The sequence below is a fragment of the Coregonus clupeaformis genome, unplaced genomic scaffold (genome assembly GCF_020615455.1).
Source record: "Coregonus clupeaformis isolate EN_2021a unplaced genomic scaffold, ASM2061545v1 scaf1005, whole genome shotgun sequence".
In the NCBI taxonomy this organism is placed as follows: domain Eukaryota; kingdom Metazoa; phylum Chordata; class Actinopteri; order Salmoniformes; family Salmonidae; genus Coregonus; species Coregonus clupeaformis.
Genome location: NW_025534459.1, coordinates 12,993 through 34,634, shown reverse-complemented (window position 1 = coordinate 34,634; position 21,642 = coordinate 12,993). Strand labels below are relative to the sequence as shown.

The window sequence follows — 21,642 nt, the reverse complement described above, 5'->3', positions numbered from 1 at the left end:
ACCATGAGCACTTTGGATGAATATTTGACACGACATGTATGTACATTTATTTTGCACTGCTGGGTGGTGTGGTCAGCATACAGTTAGGGCAGTGATTCTCAATCCTGGTCCAGGGGTGCATATTTTTGTTTTTGCCTTAGCATTCAAACCCCTTTTTGATTCAAATCATCAACTCATCATCAGGCTTTGATTGAATCAGGTTATCAGTCTAAGGCAAAGCCAATAAATGTTACCTTTGCCGTCTCCAGGACCAGGATTGGAGCAACCACTGTGTTAGTGTGCTGCTTAATGCAACAGGGATAGCCGTGGTGTTGCCTCCCGCGAGACCATCCGGGCCAACGGAGCAAAGCACTCAACTCTCAATAGAAAAGGAATGTTTTAGTATTGTATTTGCCTGATTTAAATATTATCCCCATATGGCAGAGAGTTAATAACAGCTGAGACAGACTACCAAGCCGTTCATCTTTCAAGAAGCTGTCTCTGTGCAGTTGACAGCCTTCTACATCAGCTACTGTACTATTGAACTTCCATCTCTCCAGGCCAGGGGCACAACATTGTGTCGAATTGGTTGATCAGAATCGCAAGTTAGTAATCATTGGTCAGTACGAGAATTAAGTAAATCAAGTCCCTATCTCTATCCCATCCATGGCTAATTTTAGTAAAGGGACCAATTTTAGCTAGCTAGCTAGCTATTTAGCCACCGAAGAACAACAAACATAACAAAGATACAACAATTCAAGTTGTTTCTGTTGATGTAATGTCTCTCAAAGTGATTTGATAGGAGAGACGCACAATCCAAGCTGGCTTCCCTTGACACTTTTTTTTTTTCGCCAGGACCATTCACAGTTGAGCCCGCTCAGTTTAGCTCCAACACTGATTGTTAAGGAGTCCCAATGCGCATTTGGCTTCTCTTGCATTCAATGCTACAGGCAGCAATAATGTCATCCTCGTTTGGACCAGACAGTATCAGACACAGATGGCTTCACGTAAGAGAGACAGAGGTGTGCTGTTTCACTTTTCAGGATGCTTTTTTTCCTGTGAGATACCATTCAGCCTCTTGACAATTGTGAAAGGTAAATTCGCACAAGATAAATTATTTTATACATATATTCATATTTTGTAAAGAAAATTGGGAAAGACCTGGCTTTTGGCGTCCACAAATGCTACGGCACTATGTGAATTAACAGGTTATAAAGAAACAACGCCAATTATCACAAAACATGGTTTGTATGATGGCTTTTTTTTGTACCCAGTGATTTTACCCACGCACCGCTCTGGTGACACCATAACCTAAAGAGGGCCCCAGCCGTTGGGGGTGCCACCAGTAATGACTTGAGTCTGCGCAACATCAGACTCTGTGCAGGGCTACTGTCCATCCCCTCTGTGGGCTTGTTTCACCACTGCAGTATAGCTGACCATATGTCCATACCCGGATCAGCTTGGCCCTCTTGCATGAGCCCTTTCACTCTCTTGACAGCTGACTCTGTGTCCCAATTGGCTCGTGGATGGTGAGGGGAGGAGGTGACGAGTGAATCCACACTCTGCAATGATTATAAATCTGTCTTAATCCTTGCTTTCCCCCATTCTCCACTTGATTACACAGTCTGTTTGTCCATGACTGGCAAACTGGACGCTGCCTCGTTTGCAGCTGCAAAATTCACTATACCCGAAGCTAGCGGAGCTAACATTGCCCATTAATGGAAGTTGATATGACAAGCAAGCATTGGCCAGCCAAGGTAGCCTAGGACAACAAAAAAATTAAAGCATTGTGTGCGCTTTCATCTGACAGGGTGATAGACCATTTTTGTCAAACATGAAAGAGAGATAGCATTGGTGTTTTTCTCTACAAGTAGGGTGAGTCAACATGTTTTCGCACGATGCGCCGCTGCACGCAGAAATGAACCCAGAACCATGGACAGCCCTACATCAAATTTAGCTTATGTTGATTGGACTAAATTGTTTTCAGGGTATCTTTTAGTTGTCACTGTATTAGACGAACGAGATGTGATTTGATGATGTTACAAATGTTTTAGTTGAAATGGTGCTGGAATAGTGGGAGGCAGGTCCTGTTTTTCTTTGCTGACTTGCGGTAATTTCCTCTCTATGGTTTTCTAAATCAATAGTTGTTTAGTGGTCCGAAAATGTCGGAAACATTAACTTAACCATGCTGTAGGTCTGTTATATGCAATGGACTTCACCAGACAGAGGTTGCTGTCCCAGTTTTTGTGTTAAAACAAAGGTGTGGTTGAAATGTATTCTGCCACTGTGTCTTCCTAATTGTCTCGCTTTAGGACTATATATCACGGTCGCAAGGCATATATGAATTAACAGCAAACAATGCAAATATTATAACACATACAGTGTGGGGTTGTAACAATATAGCTTTGCTTAGTGATTTTCGCCTGCACCGCTTACTGTTAATTCATATGCCTTGCGACCATGATACCTGCTGTGTATCTCGCGTAATGGCTGTCTGTCTGACCAACCAAAAGCGATAAGCTATGGACTTGGGGAAGCCCATTTTATACTGTTGGTGTATCGCTTGATTGCAGCTTTCGAATAGAAAGGATGCTTTATGTGCACACACCGGTACACACAGGGGACACGAGGTATTACCGGGAATGCACATCAGCCTAAGATGATAGTGCACATCTATTGCCCCTGCACTATCGAAGCTGTCTAGGATAATATCTTGCCTCAGCCAATGCCGATGTAATTATGTATTTCAGTAACAGGCAATCCCTGTGTTGTGTCTCTGCAGCGATCAGTGAATATACAGCCGATTAAAGAGTGTAATGATGCTGCAAATGTTCAATCTGCCTCCTCTTTCCCTAGATTAGTTCCTCAAGAGAATTTGCAGTATTGAGCATCCCACTCTCCATCACTTTCAACAGACTGTTTCTCCGTGGGTCTTCACCCTAGGCAGCGTAATAAAGGTCCATAAACAGCAGCAGGTGAGTTTATGTTTGTAATTTTTGCATCCACTCATGGCCTAATGACTCTTCCCTTGCCCCAATCAGTGAATTCAGTAATTTGGATGGCCCAGGCTTATTGAATTGTGCAGAACGTTGATAAATAATTCGCAACACGGCAAGGAACAGCAAGGAAAATGTATTCCTCTGGGCACAATGTATTTTCTATCTGAAAGTGTTGTCAGACGTTGTATCAGAATAGGCCTACCATCCTGAACCTGTTATCGTTTCAAGATCAGAGCAGAGGACATCAATCCTGTTTCCTACAGCACTCAGTGTGACAATGCCTGGGCGTGGAGTCAGGTAACTTCTGTTTCCAATCACAGTTAGCAGCTGTGTAAGCCTGTGAACAATAATAAATGTAGCCCATATCATACTCTTCCTCTAGGCTTAAGGGATAATGGAGCTTGGAAGAGAAACCGTCAGGAGCTTCTCACGATGCAGCATCTGCCCTTGCAAGTAAGTTATCATATCTCCACTGAAGCTTTATGCATTGTATCGTTATTCTTCGTCAACTGTGTTCCTAATTACATATGCTTGTTTCCAGGAGCTGGAATTAAAGAGGACATTGATATTCAAGAGTTAACAAGATGATCTGAACGAACTTCATAGCAGGCCTCAAAGCATTTCAAACTTAGGAAGAGGATCAGTGAACTTCTAACCAAAATCTAAACAGGTTGGGTATAGCCCCAAAAGCTTCTGGCTACTGTACCACTTTGTGGGATCCATTCAGTTGTAGTTAATAGAATGAAGGTTTTTGATTCAATGTGCAATTCCATTGTATGTACTAATCCCCCATGTTTTCTCAACCTTTTTGTTTCTTAGGACACAGCTAAACCTATCGATTTAATTCTTGGTTAGGGACTTCATTTCAGCTGGTGGAAAATCTGAAGAGTAAGTCCCTTTTCAAGGACTTTCAGCATAGCTGTGACCCAATACATTTGTTGGTGTCTCTTTGGTTGTAATTGTAATGTTATGCACTGGTCCTTTCTGTACAGATGCACTTGTTCCTGAGTGTTACATGGCTCGTCCCTTGTTCTTAGAGATTTGGAGAAGCAGCTTGACAAAGCCCTGCACTTTATTCGAGGCACATGTTGTACTACTTGAGAGCTACAATAAAGAAGAGCCCATGGAGGCTGAGGGCAACGTGCTGTGTCCCCATCAGTTGACTCCTGCTACGAGCAGGAAACCAGCTCATCCTTCATGAAACACACATAGATAATGGTATAAAAAATAGTACAACACGTAGATTTCATGAATAGTACCTCAATTTTTGTTGAGAAAGTTAAATATTCAAGACATTCACTATTGGGACGTTAATGGCGCTCGAACACAAGAGTCTTTGTCTTAGTTTGGAATTACTCAGTTAACAGCCCCAATCTTTGTCACAGTACATAAAAATCTGTTAAAGGCGCTTCCAGAACGACCAGGTAACTCAAAATCTTAAACCACAGCACGTTATCAAAACGTAAGAATTCTATAGATGTTTTTAAACATACCTTACAGCTGGCAAAGCCAACCACAATCAGCACCCAGACTCACAAGAATGTGCCGCAAAAACATTGGATTTTCATTCTATACTTTGTTGTCCACTCAATGCCTAGGCGCTGTAGAGACCCACCCAAACTGACCAAGAACAGATGCCTGGATGACAAAGGTCATCAAACCAAACATATAAATTTATAATTTCATTTATTTTATTCATTCCTCATCCTATTATACGAGGCCCAAGAAGAAAAAGGAAGGAAAAGAACCGCAGAAGAGTTGGTGAAGTTCTCCAATCCTTCAACATTGCATGTATTAGGAAGAAATGAAACAAAACATTTGCGTTGGTGAGATTCTTGGGACCATGCTTTGTACTAATCGAAAATCATTTGTTCATGCATTTCCTGTCAGTCCACCGTTCATATCAATCTAATTAGCTTATAAATCTCTCCTCCCCTCTCCGCTGTGATAGCTACATGTGAATGAGCTTTCTGGCCTGAAATGACTGCAATGGAAAATGACTGCAATGGGGAAATCCACCACTTTTTCTTTTTGTGCCTTAACATCTTGGGGATATACTTAAGTGTAGTGTTGTAATTTAGTCATGTTTCGTTTCGTAGTTCAAGTCCATTCGCAAGATTGTGTGGAAAAACCCTAAACACTCATCTGCACTCATGAAACAAGTGGATAATCTAGGACTTAAGCGAGAGGAGACCAGTGCAGAGGACTGCCAAGTCACGATGGTCTTCTGTCCTGTACATCTTGCGATAATGGGAACGGACATTAGAGGCTGCCATGAGCCAAGTTCCAGGTAGGAAAGTCTTTTGAGATTACACCAAAAGAAGTTAAAGTATTCCAGACCGAATACAATTGTCAATACTACTTTATCATGGATTTAATTTAACTCAACAGGATGTATTGGTCCATGTTGTGAATGACCTTTGTCTCTAATGATTTTTTGGTGGAAGTACTTTTCTAAAGATTGCATCGTTTTGTCTCTCAACAGGCAACAGAGATGCCATATTCTAGTGGTGATGCACAAATTCATACTTATGATAAAAACTTTGTCACAAGCCGGAGATCTGCATCTCTACTACAACCAACATAGTGGAGAAGTGAATGTTCTCTCCTTGACTCTGTGGGACTTCCATTGTACAAACAAATGATGAAGCAGTGACTCTCCCTACATAAGGCCTTACAGAAATACAACACAAGGTACTTACGGACATTAAGTGCCCCATTGTGGCAACTACAAAGAGTCTGAAGTCTGAAAAAAAGATTACAACGCTCACAACATTACCAAAAACAAAAATTATCGACTTCCAACCAGGGCATTGGTGACTCCACATTCTAGTTTAGAATAAAGCATATCACAATCTATGTAGTGAACCAAATGAAAGATTATCTTGCTTTACTCAATAAGGACAAAATTAGACTTCCCTGTAGAACCTCTGGTGTGGAGTTAATCTTTGAAGATGGGATGCCTCATATGGTATTTCTGTGAATTTCAGCTTGATCTCCTTTTTAGTATTAGAAGCACTTATTGTTTGAGGTGTTACCTGGTGACATTATGCCTCAATTAGATTGGAAAAGTTGTTACCTACAGTATAGTTGGACCTACAGTAAATCCCCTATTTATGGTTGGACCTACAGTATAGTTCAGAGTGCCAAACATCCATTGTGAGCAGATCAGGCCATAAGCGGGTCCTTACGTCAACGTAATTTATCCAAATTCATGTATGTTTGGTGTGTTCAGAGCACAAGTTGCAGTGCTGAAAGAATATAACCTTCCAGCCACTATGCTGAGTCTTCATGCCGACAAATATGACAACTTTCAAAGGACAAGCGGAGATGAGAGAGTAGAATGAACTGTTGGCGGGTCTGGAAGAAAACAGCAGTTCTGTGTTTACTCACAGCCGAGACATCAGTGACGCCGCAGTGAAAGCTAGCTACCTCATTGCTAATGAAATGTCAGTGGCTTCAAAACCATTTAGTGAGGGTGAATTTGCTTAAAAACATGCATGATGAAGGCAGCGGAGATTGTGTGCCCTGAAAGCGGCAGGCTTTTGCAAATATCAGCCTGACAAAAACACACAGTTGCAGACAGGATTTCCGATCTTTCAGTGGATTTGGACAGCAGTTGAAGCAAAAAGTAAAGTCATTTAATGCGTTTGGGTTGCAATTGATAAGCTACGGACATTACAGATGTTGCACTGGCGGCATTTTCATCCGCTGGAGTTGATGACACATTGACCGAAATCCACCCGAGGAGTTCATGGAGTTGGTGCCCGTTCGATAGATACAACGACAGCAGCTGATATTTTTACCGCGACTCGTCGGCGGCAGCTGGGACAGGGGTCGGAGTGGACTGGTCCCGCGCTGTCAGCCTGGCTACAGATGGTGCGCCTCAATGATCGGGAAAAGAAGCAGGCGTTGTGACAAAGTACAGAGAGAAAGTGCAATCTGCACAAATGGAGGGACGTGGATTTTTTGACTTTTCACTGTATTTTTGCAACAGGAGGGGTTTGTGTTTGCAAGTCATTAAAGATGGATAACGCGTCATGGGTGGGTCATCCAAATCTGTTAATTCATCCGATCCAGAAGCCCTGGAATCACCGTCAGTTTGACAGCCTTCTCAGAGAGAAAAGATTCCACATCTATGGCCTGCCATACCACACTGAGGTAAGATGGTTAAGCGAGGTTCTGAGGCGTTTCTTTGATTTACGAGAAGAAAATTGAACAGTTCATGGAAGAAAAGGGCCAAACCAGTGTTAGAATTTCATTCCGCAGAATGGATGAGGACCTTGCATTTATGGTGGATGTTTACTACAGAGCACCTGGAATAACTCAACAAACAGCTGCAAGGGCGACAACAAAGTTGTTGTTAGGCATGACCCAGCATGCGTTCCAAGTTGAAGCTGTCATTGTGGGAGACTTGTAACTTGCCGGTGGGTGATGCAGCTCACTTCCCCTGTCTGAAAAATGTGTGCGCGTCCCAACATGTGGCAGACATGGAAGCGGTTGAAAGATAAAATAACTGGGACGTTACGGGAGTTTGAGCAACGCTTTCAGATTTATGTTTTTATGTTGTTGCTTTTGTGTTTTAATAGATTTTTATTTGTATTTGTTCTTTAACCTATTCTTGACTCTGTGGTTCTTGCACTTGTTTGGGGAACAGGATTTCATTATTTTTGTCTACCACATTTCTGCCTGAGAAATGACACCCTGATATAGTTCTGTGAATTCACTGAGGCATTGTGTGTTTGTGTGTTCTTTGTCCTCAGAACTTTCAAATAACTTGAGGTGTTTTAAGATTAATAGTGATGTTGTGCTTTTGGACACTGTCCTCAGGCCCAGCTTTATGTTTGTATGTTTTTATGTTGATGTGCTATTGTTTTTAATAGATTTTATTTTATTTGTATATTTAACCTATTCTTGACTCTGTGGTTCTTGCACTTGTTTGGGGAACAGGATTTCATTATTTTATCTACATTTCTGCCTGAGAAATGACACCCTGATATAGTTCTGTGATCTGTGAAACAGTTCTGTTAATCACTGAGGCATTGTGTGTGTTTACGTGTTCTTTTTCTTTAGAATTTTCAAATAAACGACATGTTTTATGATTAATAGTGATGTTGTGCTTATACTATTTTGGACACACTGTCCTCAGGCTCCAGCTTTATGTTGTATGTTGATCGTATTAAAACCAAAGAAAACAATCTAGTTGTTGTTTTTAAGTTATATATACCATGATTTTTTCTCCGGTCCGGCCCACTTGGGAGATTTTCCTCCATGTGGCCCCTGAGCTAAAAATGAGTTTGACACACCCCTGGTATAGTTGTCCACTGCACCTACAGTATAGTTGTACCTACAGTAGTTGTACCTACAGATGTCAGATTTGTACCTACAGTATAGTTGGACCTAGTATAGTTGGACCTACAGAACAGTATAGCTATAGATAGCGTTATTGGTATTGTGTTACTTTTTTAATTTTTTACTTTAGTCTATTTAGTGAATATTTTCTTAACTGCATTTGTTGGTTAAGGGCTTTTAGGTAAGCATTTCACGGTAAGGTGAATACCTGTTATATTCGGCGCATGTGACAAAATAAAATTGATGAGAATTTGTTGCTTATGAATGTTCTGAATTCTTCTCTAGAATAAGACAAGTACAAGTGTTGCATAAAACATTGAATAACTTAGTAATAATGACAATAATAAGATTTTCCCCCAAACTCTCTTCTGATATCAATAGACTTATTCGAATTGTGTTGTGAGGAATTTCCGTCTGCATATGGACTAATAAAGTACCAAATCTATTCAAAAGCTAAATAACAAAATAAAGATGCTCACGGAGTTCTTATTTTCATAAAAAATAAAGAGTACACATGCAACAGATTAGGGCAAAGTGTTGAGTCAAAATGTTTATATTTTCATATTAATCCCACAACCCTTGGTAAGAATGTCATTGCTTAGAAAAACCTAATCTATATTTTTTTTAAACTCTTCTTCTGATATCAATATAAAAAGATGTAACGGCATTCATTTCTAAATAAACTTGAAATACTATAGGCATATAGAAATACTATATTCACTACAAAAAAAAGTGATTTAGATCAACACTTTTCTCTTGCCTCAACTTCATCGTTTCATCATAAAGTAAAGACAGGGTTTTCTGACAAAACAGACGGTTTTGATATTAGTATGATAGTTTTGTCAACAGTTGCAAACCTGCTGTCACTCCCCACTGTTAATAAACGAGCACTATAGTCAAAATGCTCCCATAAGCCCACCAAAGGCCACAGGAAGAACACTTTTGGTGCTTAAAACACTCCATTTGGTGCTACAGGCCCTTCATTAAAGTAGATCAGTCAATGAGAATACATGTTCTTATTTCCTCAGGCACTGGAAGTAAGGCCATGTCCAATGATCCATCCATCAACCATCTCCCCACCTTGCAGAAATAAGTGTGTCTTGACACAGTGCAATAATGTTTTGACAGTGCATGTCATTTAAATCATTGCGCGTGATATTTCAGGTGGCCCAAATGTAATAAAGTGTTTTATGGATAGGCTAACAGGGAGATTGTCCTCAAATCCTCCCCCTCAACAGGAATCGGTCTGTACCCTGGTAATGTGGCACTATGCATAAGTGCGACAAAAACTTGAAAACGTCCTTTTAGACTTCTGAGGCATCATATTATCATTTGTTTTTGTCCTCATAGGACATTAGAACTACTGCCACATGCTGGAGAATATAGGTCATACGAGTATATTATCTGTTCTTTAACATATTTAACTTGTCTCATCAGCTCTAACTCCTGGTTTTATGCCCATTAGGACAGTTACATCATATCCCCACGTCACAAGAAACCAACTGTCTTGATTTCACCTAATACGCTTTACAATTCTCTCTCAGACACACATCATGGCATTTATCCCAGTTAACTCAACCTATACAACCAACCATCTGATACATCTTGTGAATATGTTAACTGGACAGCCATGGTTAATATACTCCCTAATAACACTGCGCTTTTACACACACACAAAAAAATATACATATACAACATACACACACACACACACACACATACATAAACACAGATTCTGGTTCGGGAGGGACGAGGAAAAAATGCCATCCCGCATTACATTAACAGCAGAGCAAGTCTCAGCTAGGGTCATCTCCCTCCCCTTATAGTCCCACACATCCTCTCTAACCCTGCTGTAGCCCTGCGATTGGCCCTCTGCGGTGTCCGTCACTGGCTTGGTCGGTTAGAAGCGTCCCTCCAGTAGTTGTTGAGTAGGCCTCCTGGAACATGTTCTTGCAGCCGAGCTTAACGCGTCAAGGCGGGAGCAGATGAGGAAGGAGCCGCCCATCTTGCGGTGGAGGGAGTAGGTCTCCTCGGGGGGCGGGGTGAGGCGCTGCTTCAGCATCACAGGGATCAGGTTGTGGATGCGCTCCGTGGTGCTCCTGGGCTCCGGTTGGTGCTCCGTGGAGGCAAAGGCCTCGCCCAGGATCATCACCGCTGTCCCATAGGGCATTCACCATGGACTGAGACGGGCAGAACATAATCAGAGAGAGTAATAACCTGTATGTGTTTGTGTTTTGTGGGTTCAGGGGGAGCCATTGTAATTAAGTTATGGGTATTCTTTCTTCCAGTTTATGCCATGGAGTAATGGAGAGCCTTCTCAATTCATTGTCTACGACTGTAAATAAACTAGTATGTGGCATTGTTGACTCATATGTTCAGAACGAATGATGGCAATCACCTTTGACTCATAACCTGTGAGGAACTTCATGTCTACTGATCTCTTCCGAACCCCCTCTCCGCTCTCCCTCTGCTGACTTGATGAGCTTTGATTAAAACACAATGAACGCCACACACATCGAATAAATCATTTTGATCTTTGTTATGTTTTGTTGTGGGATAAAGTCTCAATATCTTACGCCTCAATGTAAAATGTCAGTGAAGTCCTCACTAAATCCTCTTGTGGCTCAAATCCAACAACGCAACCTATGGATGGAACCAGTAGTAATGTTTAGTCATTCAAGCATTCAGCAACATCGTGCTACTGTATAGGATTAGCATGCTCTAAGAAGACACCAAGAAGACCGGGAAGATCCATTTAAACAGAGACAACCTTTAGGAAGGTCATCAAAATTAGTTACAGGACTAATGATGAAGTTGATAACAAGAGTTAAAAGGGGCAGACTCACTCTGTGTGTGTCTGTGGGTGTCAGAAGAAGTTGGACCAGTTGGGGTCAGTCTGCATGTATCTGAACTCAAACAGCTCCCTTAAACAAAGTTTCAGGATATTCTCACAGATCCTGACACACACATAGAGACAGAGGCAGAGAGAGAGAAAGATATTAAAGATCACACATCTTTCAGTCTGCAATTCCACCACCAAGTGGCAGTAATACCTGTAGCAGGTGTTTTGGTGGGTGGGAGGTGACAGAAATTAGGTTGTTGTAGTGGCTTTTGTTTTTACACATCAAATCAAGCTTGGCAAGCAAAAACACACATCAAAATCCACATTTACAATAACAATATACCATAAGTAAGTATGTAAGCTAAGTACCAAATACACAATGGTGGCCTTTGTTAATGTATTTGTTATTCCAGTCTAAATGCAGCATATACTGACCTCGTTTTTGAGTTCTGGGAGAGTTGTTCAGCCTGGTCCAGAGGGAAGCTTCGGGGATTAGCTCTGTGGTGAGGACGGCGTTGTGCTCAGCTTTCGTCTATTACGTCCTGGTACGTAGAAGAAACGGGCGGTCTTTCAGCTCCCTGGACCAATCACCAATACTCATCAGACGCCTGAACACCACAACATTTAGTCTCTGAAAAAAACTACAGCTGGACAACTCAGCATTTAAGATTAAACTGGGAGATTGTAACCATTATTTCATGTCATGACAGTTCACAGGATATTTCCATTGTTTTCAAATAGCATTATGTTACTGTATGAACTTAAAATACTTGTGGTATATCTTCTCTTCAAACTCCACAGATTTATCAGTGAGTGACCTCAACAAAACTAATTGCATCTCCACAATCCCTCAAATAATCCTCCAGTGTCACTCTAACTCCATGTGCTTGGGCTGTAGAAATCCCTGTTTAATGGAAGGGGAACCATACTGTAGGAACATGTATAGAAGGGAGCGTGTGCCGGCCATGGTCAAGGTGAAAAAGCATGTCATCCACAGCTGGTGCGTACAGTGTGTAACAGGAGCCTCTCTGGACATAAACCATATCTCTCACCCTGCCTTCCTGTCAACAGACCCGGGGGGATGATGGCGTGGGGACGGGGGGGGCAAGGAGGAGATGGTCATGGGAGGGGGTGCTTGTTGTCTTCTTGTGGCCTTATGTCCAGATCAGCTATATTTAAATGCTGCGCTGCAGGCGAAATGGTGCACATTTATATCAAGTCATCAAACCCAACCGCTCCCCCAGAGTATAGGAGTGGCTATTCTTAGACCCTACAGGCTACAGTACATTTCCTGATCTGGAAGTCATATGTTGTGTTGTCCACTCCTACCTATGATCTGGAAAAGGCACTGTGTTTAAGAGATTCATTTACCTTGGCCCCCTTGGGGAGAGATGTATTTACTAAGTGCTCAATAAAAAGCCACAGCTTGAGGCATCTAGCAAATTCCCATTGTTGCCCACACCACATCCTTCATCCAAAAAGATAAAGCAATCTTCTATTTCATTTCTGGAGCTTGCAGTGACGATTAGATGATAAGAAGTTATGGGGAGGTGGTCTTCCCCACAAGAGGAAGCTCATCTGGTTGTTTTGATCACTCACTCGAATTTCTTGGCACATTTGGCCTCTCTTATGTAATCTTTCAGTGCCAGCTCTCTGCTCATCCACCTCAATCAGATGCTCGGGAAGAGACCTTGCACAAGATGTTAACAGAGGGAGAAAGAGGTAGAGAGAGACAGAGAAAACAGATTGATTATTGTTGACTGAGGTCTCATGTAGAGAGGGGATGTCAATGCTTGGATCATTCCCAGAGTAAGAACTCAGTGGAGGCCCAGACTGATGGGTATTGGTTCACCATCATTGATCATCTGCTGGGTGACTCTGCTATCTATGACATTGTGAGGCTCTATTTTTAAGGAAGGGCCAGCGGGTTAGTTTATAATTTCGTCAGTGTAAAAAGTGGCGCACTGGCATTTTCCCACCCCTTACACCGGTTCTGCAATTTACCTGTCTAACATCAGTTTGCTTGCGCTGAGGTGGGGAAATATTTGAGGTGTGTCCTTAAACGCATGTGCCAATATAAGTCTCTGCGCAAATAGGGATATTTAAGAGGGACCGAAAGCTGGTCTTAGCGGTAACCCCCACAATATGTTATGGCATTGATTTTTACCGAAGTGGTGCACATAGTAGTCTTATGTCCATCACCAATGTTTAAAAAAGACTCTTATTTTATGCATCTTCAACTTTCCTCTGTTGGACCTAACTGTCAAATTGCGGGAAATCCGATCGCTGTCTGTGGTGCCGAATCCGCTTGTAAACTATGTTTGCCCGTTTTTTTGTTTACCTTTCACGGCCATATCAACGTGCGATGGTAGGCTATAGCTACATATATTTGGGGAGCAGTAATGGTGAATGGACATTCCCCCTTTCTCTTTATATTGGATATTTTTCCGCTCCTGTAGAAAAAGTTTGGATGTGCGTTAAACCCTCTACTGTCACATTGTCTTAGGTCTAATATGCCCACGGGGAGCAATTATGGGAACTGTAACGGTATTTAGACAAAGCCTATTTGTTGTTTAATTTTATTAGAATTTGATTCAAAATGATTAACTGTCTTTTTAGGTCTTATCAATAGGGAATTTAATCACCTTGACAACGTTTGGCATGCCCATGTGTAGTGTGTATTGGATTATGTCTGTGTTAAATGTTTTTCATGAAGAAATGGAATGTTGTCCATTTAGTGCAAGAAGGGGGGATGTTTTATGATGTTATTTGAAATGTGCCGCTTTTGAGGGTGACGCCCGAGGGAGATCAAGATTGGCCAGAAGAGTAACCCTTATTTTGGCAGTGTCTATATAAGGCTGGGTTTTAGACAATAAAACCCCAGAACGGCCATGGCAATCTGAGGAGCTGTTCTCCTCGACACCGCGGTCTGTACTCTATGCTGTAAATCTTGATTTTAATAAAAGCTTTGATTCAAATGATTAGCTGTCTTTTTAGGTCTTATGAATAGGAATTTAATCACCATTCAACATTTACATGACACATGGCTCAGACATAATGCATATACAAGTAGGCCCATGTCAGTCCGCGAATGCTATGTTAACAATATATTTCCATATTTAAGCCATGCATATTTAGCAAATATGGGATAGGCAATAGATTTTTTATATTTGTTTCTGTAGGCTATTTAACAAACTAGGCTATAATGGACTAACGATTCGAATTGGAGTCGATGACAACGTAATACATAAAAGACCGTAAGTACACGACCTGAAGCAACCACATATTTAGCCATGGAGTACGTTCTGATTGGCCTTGAGTGGTCAGCCTCAACCACGCCTTCAACTTGTTTATTCATCAAAACCTAGTCATTTCGCCGCACCGGGCCAGCTACTGCTTCCATAATTCTGGTTGTGAAAATAGCAAAAATATTTCTGACACACCCGAACCTATTGCGCTACCGCCTGCTCTTAGATTTACCATTGCGTTAGGGTTGTTACAGAAATAGAGTCCTGTATGTGTGTGCGAACAGGATCAGGGCAGGATCAGATGATGTGTGCTTACAGGAGGGGGCAGTATATTCCCCACGTTATGTTGTGCTGCATGTGATTTACGCTAGGTCATAAATGTGATTACTACGTCATGCTACAAATAAACCATAAAATAAAAAATTGAATTCTACAAAACAAATCTGAAATCCGTTCAGGGATAGTCACCTTCAGGCAGTGCGTTGCTCATGGTGAGGGAGAGTCATCAGGTTGTTGACGTCACTGTCGATGCTTTTAGCCACTCGGGGTACTGCATGGGACAAACGAGCAGGAGAAACAGCATGACAAAAACAACCGTGTTTACCAGTTTGACTCTGACACCAAAAACCAGCCCTGACGACAAGCTCTCCGACGTGAAAACAAAAAACTGCCATAATGAGGGAAATGGAGACGGTAATTTAAACTTCTGAAAGCACTAAGAGCCATGTCTATATACAATTTTGGAGATAAATCTCTACAGTTTATGACAACAGAGCTTACTCAAAGTATTTTAAGATAAACAATATGGAGTGACACAACAACTACACATTCCCATGTGCTTCAAAAGGTCATGAATAAAAGCTACAGACTTCTTCTCATCTCTTCAAGGAAAGACGAGCATTGCCTTAAATGGAGCCATAGGAGAACAGCAGAAAAACAATCAGATTGTGGAGCTAATGCTTGTGGTCATTGCTGACACTAGTTCTCTCTCTCATTCAACATCGGTAATTTCTACACTTTGGACTATTACATCATAGCCTAGATGAGGCCTTTAATGTAAAAACAGAGGATATAAAAATACCTATACTGTGATGTAACTGAACTCCTACCACAGAGTTTGTTCAGAGGGTGCAACATTACAGAATGTTCAGATATAGAAAATATATTGGTCTGTCATCGTGTAGAACACTGCATCCTGCGGAATAACTCTCAGGTCTCCATCACCTGGATCTTCAGGCACACCTCCTGCCATCCTTCATCTTAGCCACAGATGGACCTGTCCGATGGAGCCGCAGCAAACGGCCGCTCCTCAAAACAATCCAGCTTGTCCCTCCAGTTAGGCCAAGGTCGTTGTTGATGGATTTCTACACAGGGAAAAGGACACATACACAGAATACACTGTTGAGGGAGCTGCCATTAGGTATCACTGCGATGGGCTTATAGCCTTCAACGATGGTACCTTATGTCATGACTTTGCCCTCATGGGGTTGAGAGATCAAACTGCCGGCTAGGCAAAGGTTTGAACACCCCCTTTCCCGGGGCCAGTTTTATGACCGGTCGTAAATACCACTCTCTCTTCCTTGCCATGAAGTATTGGGAGAAAAAACCTTAACAAAGGAAGTCTTCCTGCCAAGACTCAACATCCAAAAGTGGATAATGAAACAACATTTGTATAAGATAATGTGGGAAATGGTCGGTAGGGGACTTAAAGAACAATCATGTCAAATTGGTTACTAAACTCAGCAAAAAAGAAATGTCTTTTCTTCAGGACCCTGTCTTTCAAAGATAATTCGTAAAAAAACAAATAACTACAGATCTTCATTGTAAGGTTTAAACACTGCTTCCATGCTTGTTCAATGAACCAAAACAATTAATGAACATGCACCTGTGGAACGGTTCGTTAAGACACTAACAGCTTACAGATGGTAGGCAATTAAGGTCACAGTTATGAAAACTTAGGACACCTAAAGAGGCCTTTCTACTGACTCCAAAAAACACCAAAAGAAAGATGCTTGGGGTCCCTGCTCATCTGCGTAAACGTGCCTTAGGCTTGCTGCAAGGAGGCATGAGGACTGCAGACGTGGCCAGGGCAATAAATTGCAATGTCCGTTACTGTGCAGACGCCTAAGACAGTGCTACGGAGACAGGACCGGACAGCTGATCGTACCTCACAGTGGCAGAACACGTGTAACAACACCTGCACAGGATCAGTACATCCGAACATCACACCTGCGGGACTGGTACAGGATGGCAACAACAACTGCCCGAGTTAACACCAGGAACGCACAATCCCTCCATCAGTGCTCAGGCTGTCCGCAATAGGCTGAGAGAGGCTGGACCTGAGGGGCCTTGTAGGGCTGTTGTAAGACATCGCCGGCAACAACTTCACCTATGGGCACAAACCCACCATCGCTGGACCAGACAGGACTGGGCAAAAAGTGCTCTTCATTTACGAGTTGTGGTTTTTGTCTCACCAGAGGTGATGTCGGATTTGGCGTTTATCGTCGAAGGAATGAGCGTTACACCGAGGCCTGTACTCTGAGCGGGATCGATTTGGAGGTGGAGGGTCCGTCATGGTCTGGGGCGGTGTGTCACACGCATCATCGGACTGAGCTTGTTGTCATCGCAGACAATCTCAACGCTGTGCTGTTAAACAGGGATGACATCCTCCTCCCTCATGTGGTACCCTTCTTGCAGGCTCATCCTGACATGACCCTCCAGCATGACAATGCCACCAGCCATACTGCTCATTGATGATTTCCCTGCAAGACAGGAATGTAAGTGTTCTGCCATGGCCAGCGAAGAGCCCAGATTTCAATCCCATTGACACGTCTGGGACCTGTTGGATCAGAGGGTGAGGGGCTAGGGCCATTCCCCCAGAAATGTCAGGGAACTTGCAGGTGGCCTTGATGGAAGAGTGGGGTAACATCTCACAGCAAGAACTGGCAAAATCTGGTGCAGTCCATGTGGAGGAGATGCACTGCAGTACTTACTGCAGCTGGTGGCCACAGCCCAGATACTGACGATATTGACCCCCCTTTGTTCAGGGACACATTATTCAATTTCTGTTAGTCACATGTCTGTGGAACTTGTTCAGTTTATAGCTCTCAGTTGTTGAATCTTGTTATGTTCCTACAAATATTTACACAATGTTAAGTTTGCTGAAAATAAACGCAGTTGAGAGTGAGAGGATGTTTCTTTTTTTGCTGAGTTTATGTTGCTTGATGTCATTAAAGACGGTGGAACAACATAACTGTATCTCTGGGGGTGTACACTTCCCAGTTATGAGGTTTGCATCTAATTGTTGTATTAAACGAATGATTAAGTATAATAATACTTTTGTGAAGATAACAATGTGATTAAGCATTCTAGATGAATGATTATTTTCCATATTGATTTGTTCTCCAGTCCAGTGGCCATGCCCAGATGAGCACAAACATGATGGAACGATCCTTTACCCAGAGCGCAAAAAAAGCCTTGAAAAACATTTTAACATTAGACCAGGAAGCCCAAGGCTTAAAAGGGTTGACACTCTACAAGACCAGCAGACGTGGCTTGAGCTAAACGTTATAAAATGGTTAGACCAGAAACGTCAGACGTTGAAATTGAGAAATTCTGAAACTCTCAACCTCTACACGAGGTGAAGAAGACAATGCACTAGACCTTATCATCTCAGTCTGCAGCTGGCAAGTTGTATAGTCGTCTAGAGAACTTTCATAAAGACACGAGTTGGAAAGGACAATCCCTCTCCGACAAGTATCCATTCTAACCACAACTACGACCAGAAACTCTACCAAGGGACATTGGGATCTCTGGTGGGCAACCAGAGTCCTACATCATCAACTCAACTATGGAGGACAGTTTACACATAAATATCATATTGCATTTCTAATCCAAAATGAGCGTTTAGTGGGGTTTTAAGCATTTGTGTAGCATATTTTCCAAAGTAACCACAATAGTTTGAATCTGTCTCTGCCTTCCACTCAGACCCTCCTTCTACCCAAGATTCATGCTATTGTTTGTCCAGTCCACTAGGGACCTGTTTTCATTGTATTACATTAGTAATCAATAACCTGTGTGTGGGTTTGTATTGTGTTATTATTTAGTTAGTTAATAAATAATTAAGCCAATTTGTTTATTGCTGATTCATCAATAAGGTTAGGGTTCTTGCAGGTTCAAGGATTATCGACGTTCAGAATGTGACTGATAAGAGGTAATTATTTGATAAGTGATTTATCGATATATAACATATATATCTTCTAAGAGTTTCATTCGGGAGATGGTAACTGGTCAAACAATTTACTTCCGTGGTGCCCCAAATTCCTAATGAGTTCATTGTTACATGATTAATTTAATCGAGTGACAATTAAAAATAGTTAGGTGATTCGATAAATAACAGTCATACATTCAAGTAAGTCACGTCACCCGACACTTATTAGAAGACTGGGGTTACAACAGATCTGATAGGTATCTTTATTCACTTTCATTGTCGTCATGACGGACTGACTGACTGACTAATTCATGACTCAAAAGAGCAGCTTGGTACTCATTTGTTTTCTAGTACTCCCCTTTATAGCCAGGGGCTAAAGGGCTAGCGACGAGGGTACTTAAGGGCAGGTTATTAAAGGTGAGACATTACCGTCATCTGCTGATGGGCATGAAGTCTGCACTCTGTCTCACACGCTCAAATATCTTGGCCAAGCTGGGGGTTGATGAAGGCATCATCTGAAACACAGAAGAGCGGGAGATGGAGGTGAATGACTGATCAGGCTGATTGACGCACAACAGTCAAAAACAAAACATGAGGAGACAAGCTGTCTTGTTCCTGTCCTGAACCTGTGCATTACACTATGAAAGGAAATTACAGGTCTTAATCACAATGTCTTGTTCAGTTCAAAATGACCAATCAATATAAATAAAATCTAAGCCATTGGAACCTCTTGGGAATTTAGATAGAGTTCTTCACAGTTCACAGGTCCTTGCCAGTGTTCACTAAATGTCTCTGGGAGGCCAAGACGTTTGACACAGCAACCACCTTCACATAACGAAGCTGGTAATGCCGTAAAGGTCCCTCAGATTTGTTATAGCAACAGCGATGTCTGTGCATGTTAACCAAAACAAAGCGGTGTGAGCTGCGCTTCACGGGCATTGTGGGTAAGATCTACAACAGTATAAACATTCCGACAACAAGTGGGAAAAAGCACCGGAGAGAACGGCAGGAAAACACATTAACTCGACCCAAAAAACACAGAGGTCAGAGGAAGAGATTCCTGCCCGATCCGGCTGATTGTGATGAGGGTGACTTACTCAGTATTTAGGCTTAGTTCGGCAGAACAAAAATCTATTCTCTGGAATCACATCCATCGGCCTGTTTTCTGAACTGAGAATTACCTAAGTGGTGATTTTTACCTGTCTTACTTTAAATTACGGATGTTATCTTGACTTGTCCGAGGAACAGACACATGTATCTGTTATGATTAGACAGCCATTGAGCCAATCATTAAAGAGATTCTGTTACTTTTGTATACTTTTTAGCCAGTCGTTCTGAACGTAGCCAAAAGTGGTCCCAAAATTGCATACGCGTCACATATGTGTACCACGTCATTGTGGTCTCTTCCGCTCTGCTGAGTGTGCATCTTGCTAGCTGATCGCTAGAACTCGAATTGCTAGGGTGGCTGGCCATGTTGGGGAAAATGACGAAGCACAGCGTACAGAAAAACAGTCACTTTCAAACTAGGGATTTGGTGGGTAATTGAGGTAAGAAAGTAATTCTGCTCATAGATTATGCATGTAGGAACTACACATCTAACAGAATAAATATGAAAAGCATATGCATGGCCATGGTAGCAATTTAAAGAGAACCCTTTGGAGTTCATGAGGAAATTATCAGACCAAAGGTGAGGACAAAACAGTTAATCTGACAAGAGTGAATCCAAACATTACACTGTTGATTTCATGTGCATTTCACATTTACTGTACACTTGCAGACATTTGTCAATAACGAAACCATGCAAATACTCTGGATACATTCAGTAACACAATAAGAATGTATACAAGGGTTTGAGTGAGGGGGAGTCTAACTGGTGTCTCCAAGTAATTGCGTTGTAAGGATAAGTGTAATGTACACAGTTAACGAAACATTAAGAACACCATCCTAACATTGACTTGTATCGCAGAGTCGGACCACGAGTGAAGGAAAAGCAGCCAACAAGTGCTCAGCGTATGTGGGAACTCCTTCAAGACTGTTGGAAAAGCATTCCAGGTGAAGCTGGTTGAGAGAATGCCAAGAGTGTGCAAGCTGTCATCAAGGCAAAGGGTGGCTATTTTAAGAATCTCAAATATATATATTTTTTGGTTACTACATGATTCCATATGTGTTATTTCATAGTTTTGATGTCTTCACTGTTATTCTACAATGTAGAAAATAGTAAAAATAAAGAAAAACCATTGAATGAGAGTAGGTGTTCTAAAAGTTTGACCGGTAGTGTATGTCCCAGGTTGACGACAATAACTACTGAAATTCTACTACTAAATCTATTACTGAGCTTCTGTATACAGTTAAGACCTACCTGTATGCAACACCTTCCTAGAATACCAAGCCAGTTTGAAAAACAGTTTTGTCTAAAAACAGTAGAGGACACTAGCTTAGTCACCTCTGTTTACATAGGGAAATATCAGTTGTTTTCTAACAAGCAGCGATTATGGAGCTTTGGATAGACCGGCCACTTCAAAACTCAAAGGTTGCAGTTCTGTCATGGCTGGTGGCTTATTTTGAACCCTGGCTATGCCTTGGCTGTTGCTGTCCCTCAGTAGTACATGTGGTATGTGTCACACAACTGACATGACAATGGCAGGAGAATGCCAGTGCATTGAGTTGCATTAATCTTATGCTGTGCCCTGTGACGCTGAATACCAGCTAGCTGGAGCAGTTGGGAATTAAGGATGGGCATTTGAAATAAAAGTGCTGTGTGTTGTTGTGACCCAACCTGAGGTGAACTAGGTGATGCATGAATAGATGCCAGTAAGGTGGGAGAGGGACAGAAATAACTCCTGTCTCTGTCACATAGTCATCTACAGAGGCTGGAGGAAAGCCTCACAGTATCAGCCCAGTGGAGGTTATGAAGATGACTCATGGCTTCCCCTGACACTAGGGAAAGGGTCATGAAGCCTGCTGTCAGAAGGTGTGCAGTGAAGGTGTGTGGTGCAGGAATCAAGCGCAGGA

At 42.0% G+C, this 21,642-nt stretch overlaps 1 pseudogene; it reads right to left on the bottom strand.

The window, feature by feature from the left end:
* Positions 1 to 21,642, bottom strand: part of LOC121548723 — a 66,829-nt pseudogene that overhangs the window by 34,258 nt on the left and 10,929 nt on the right.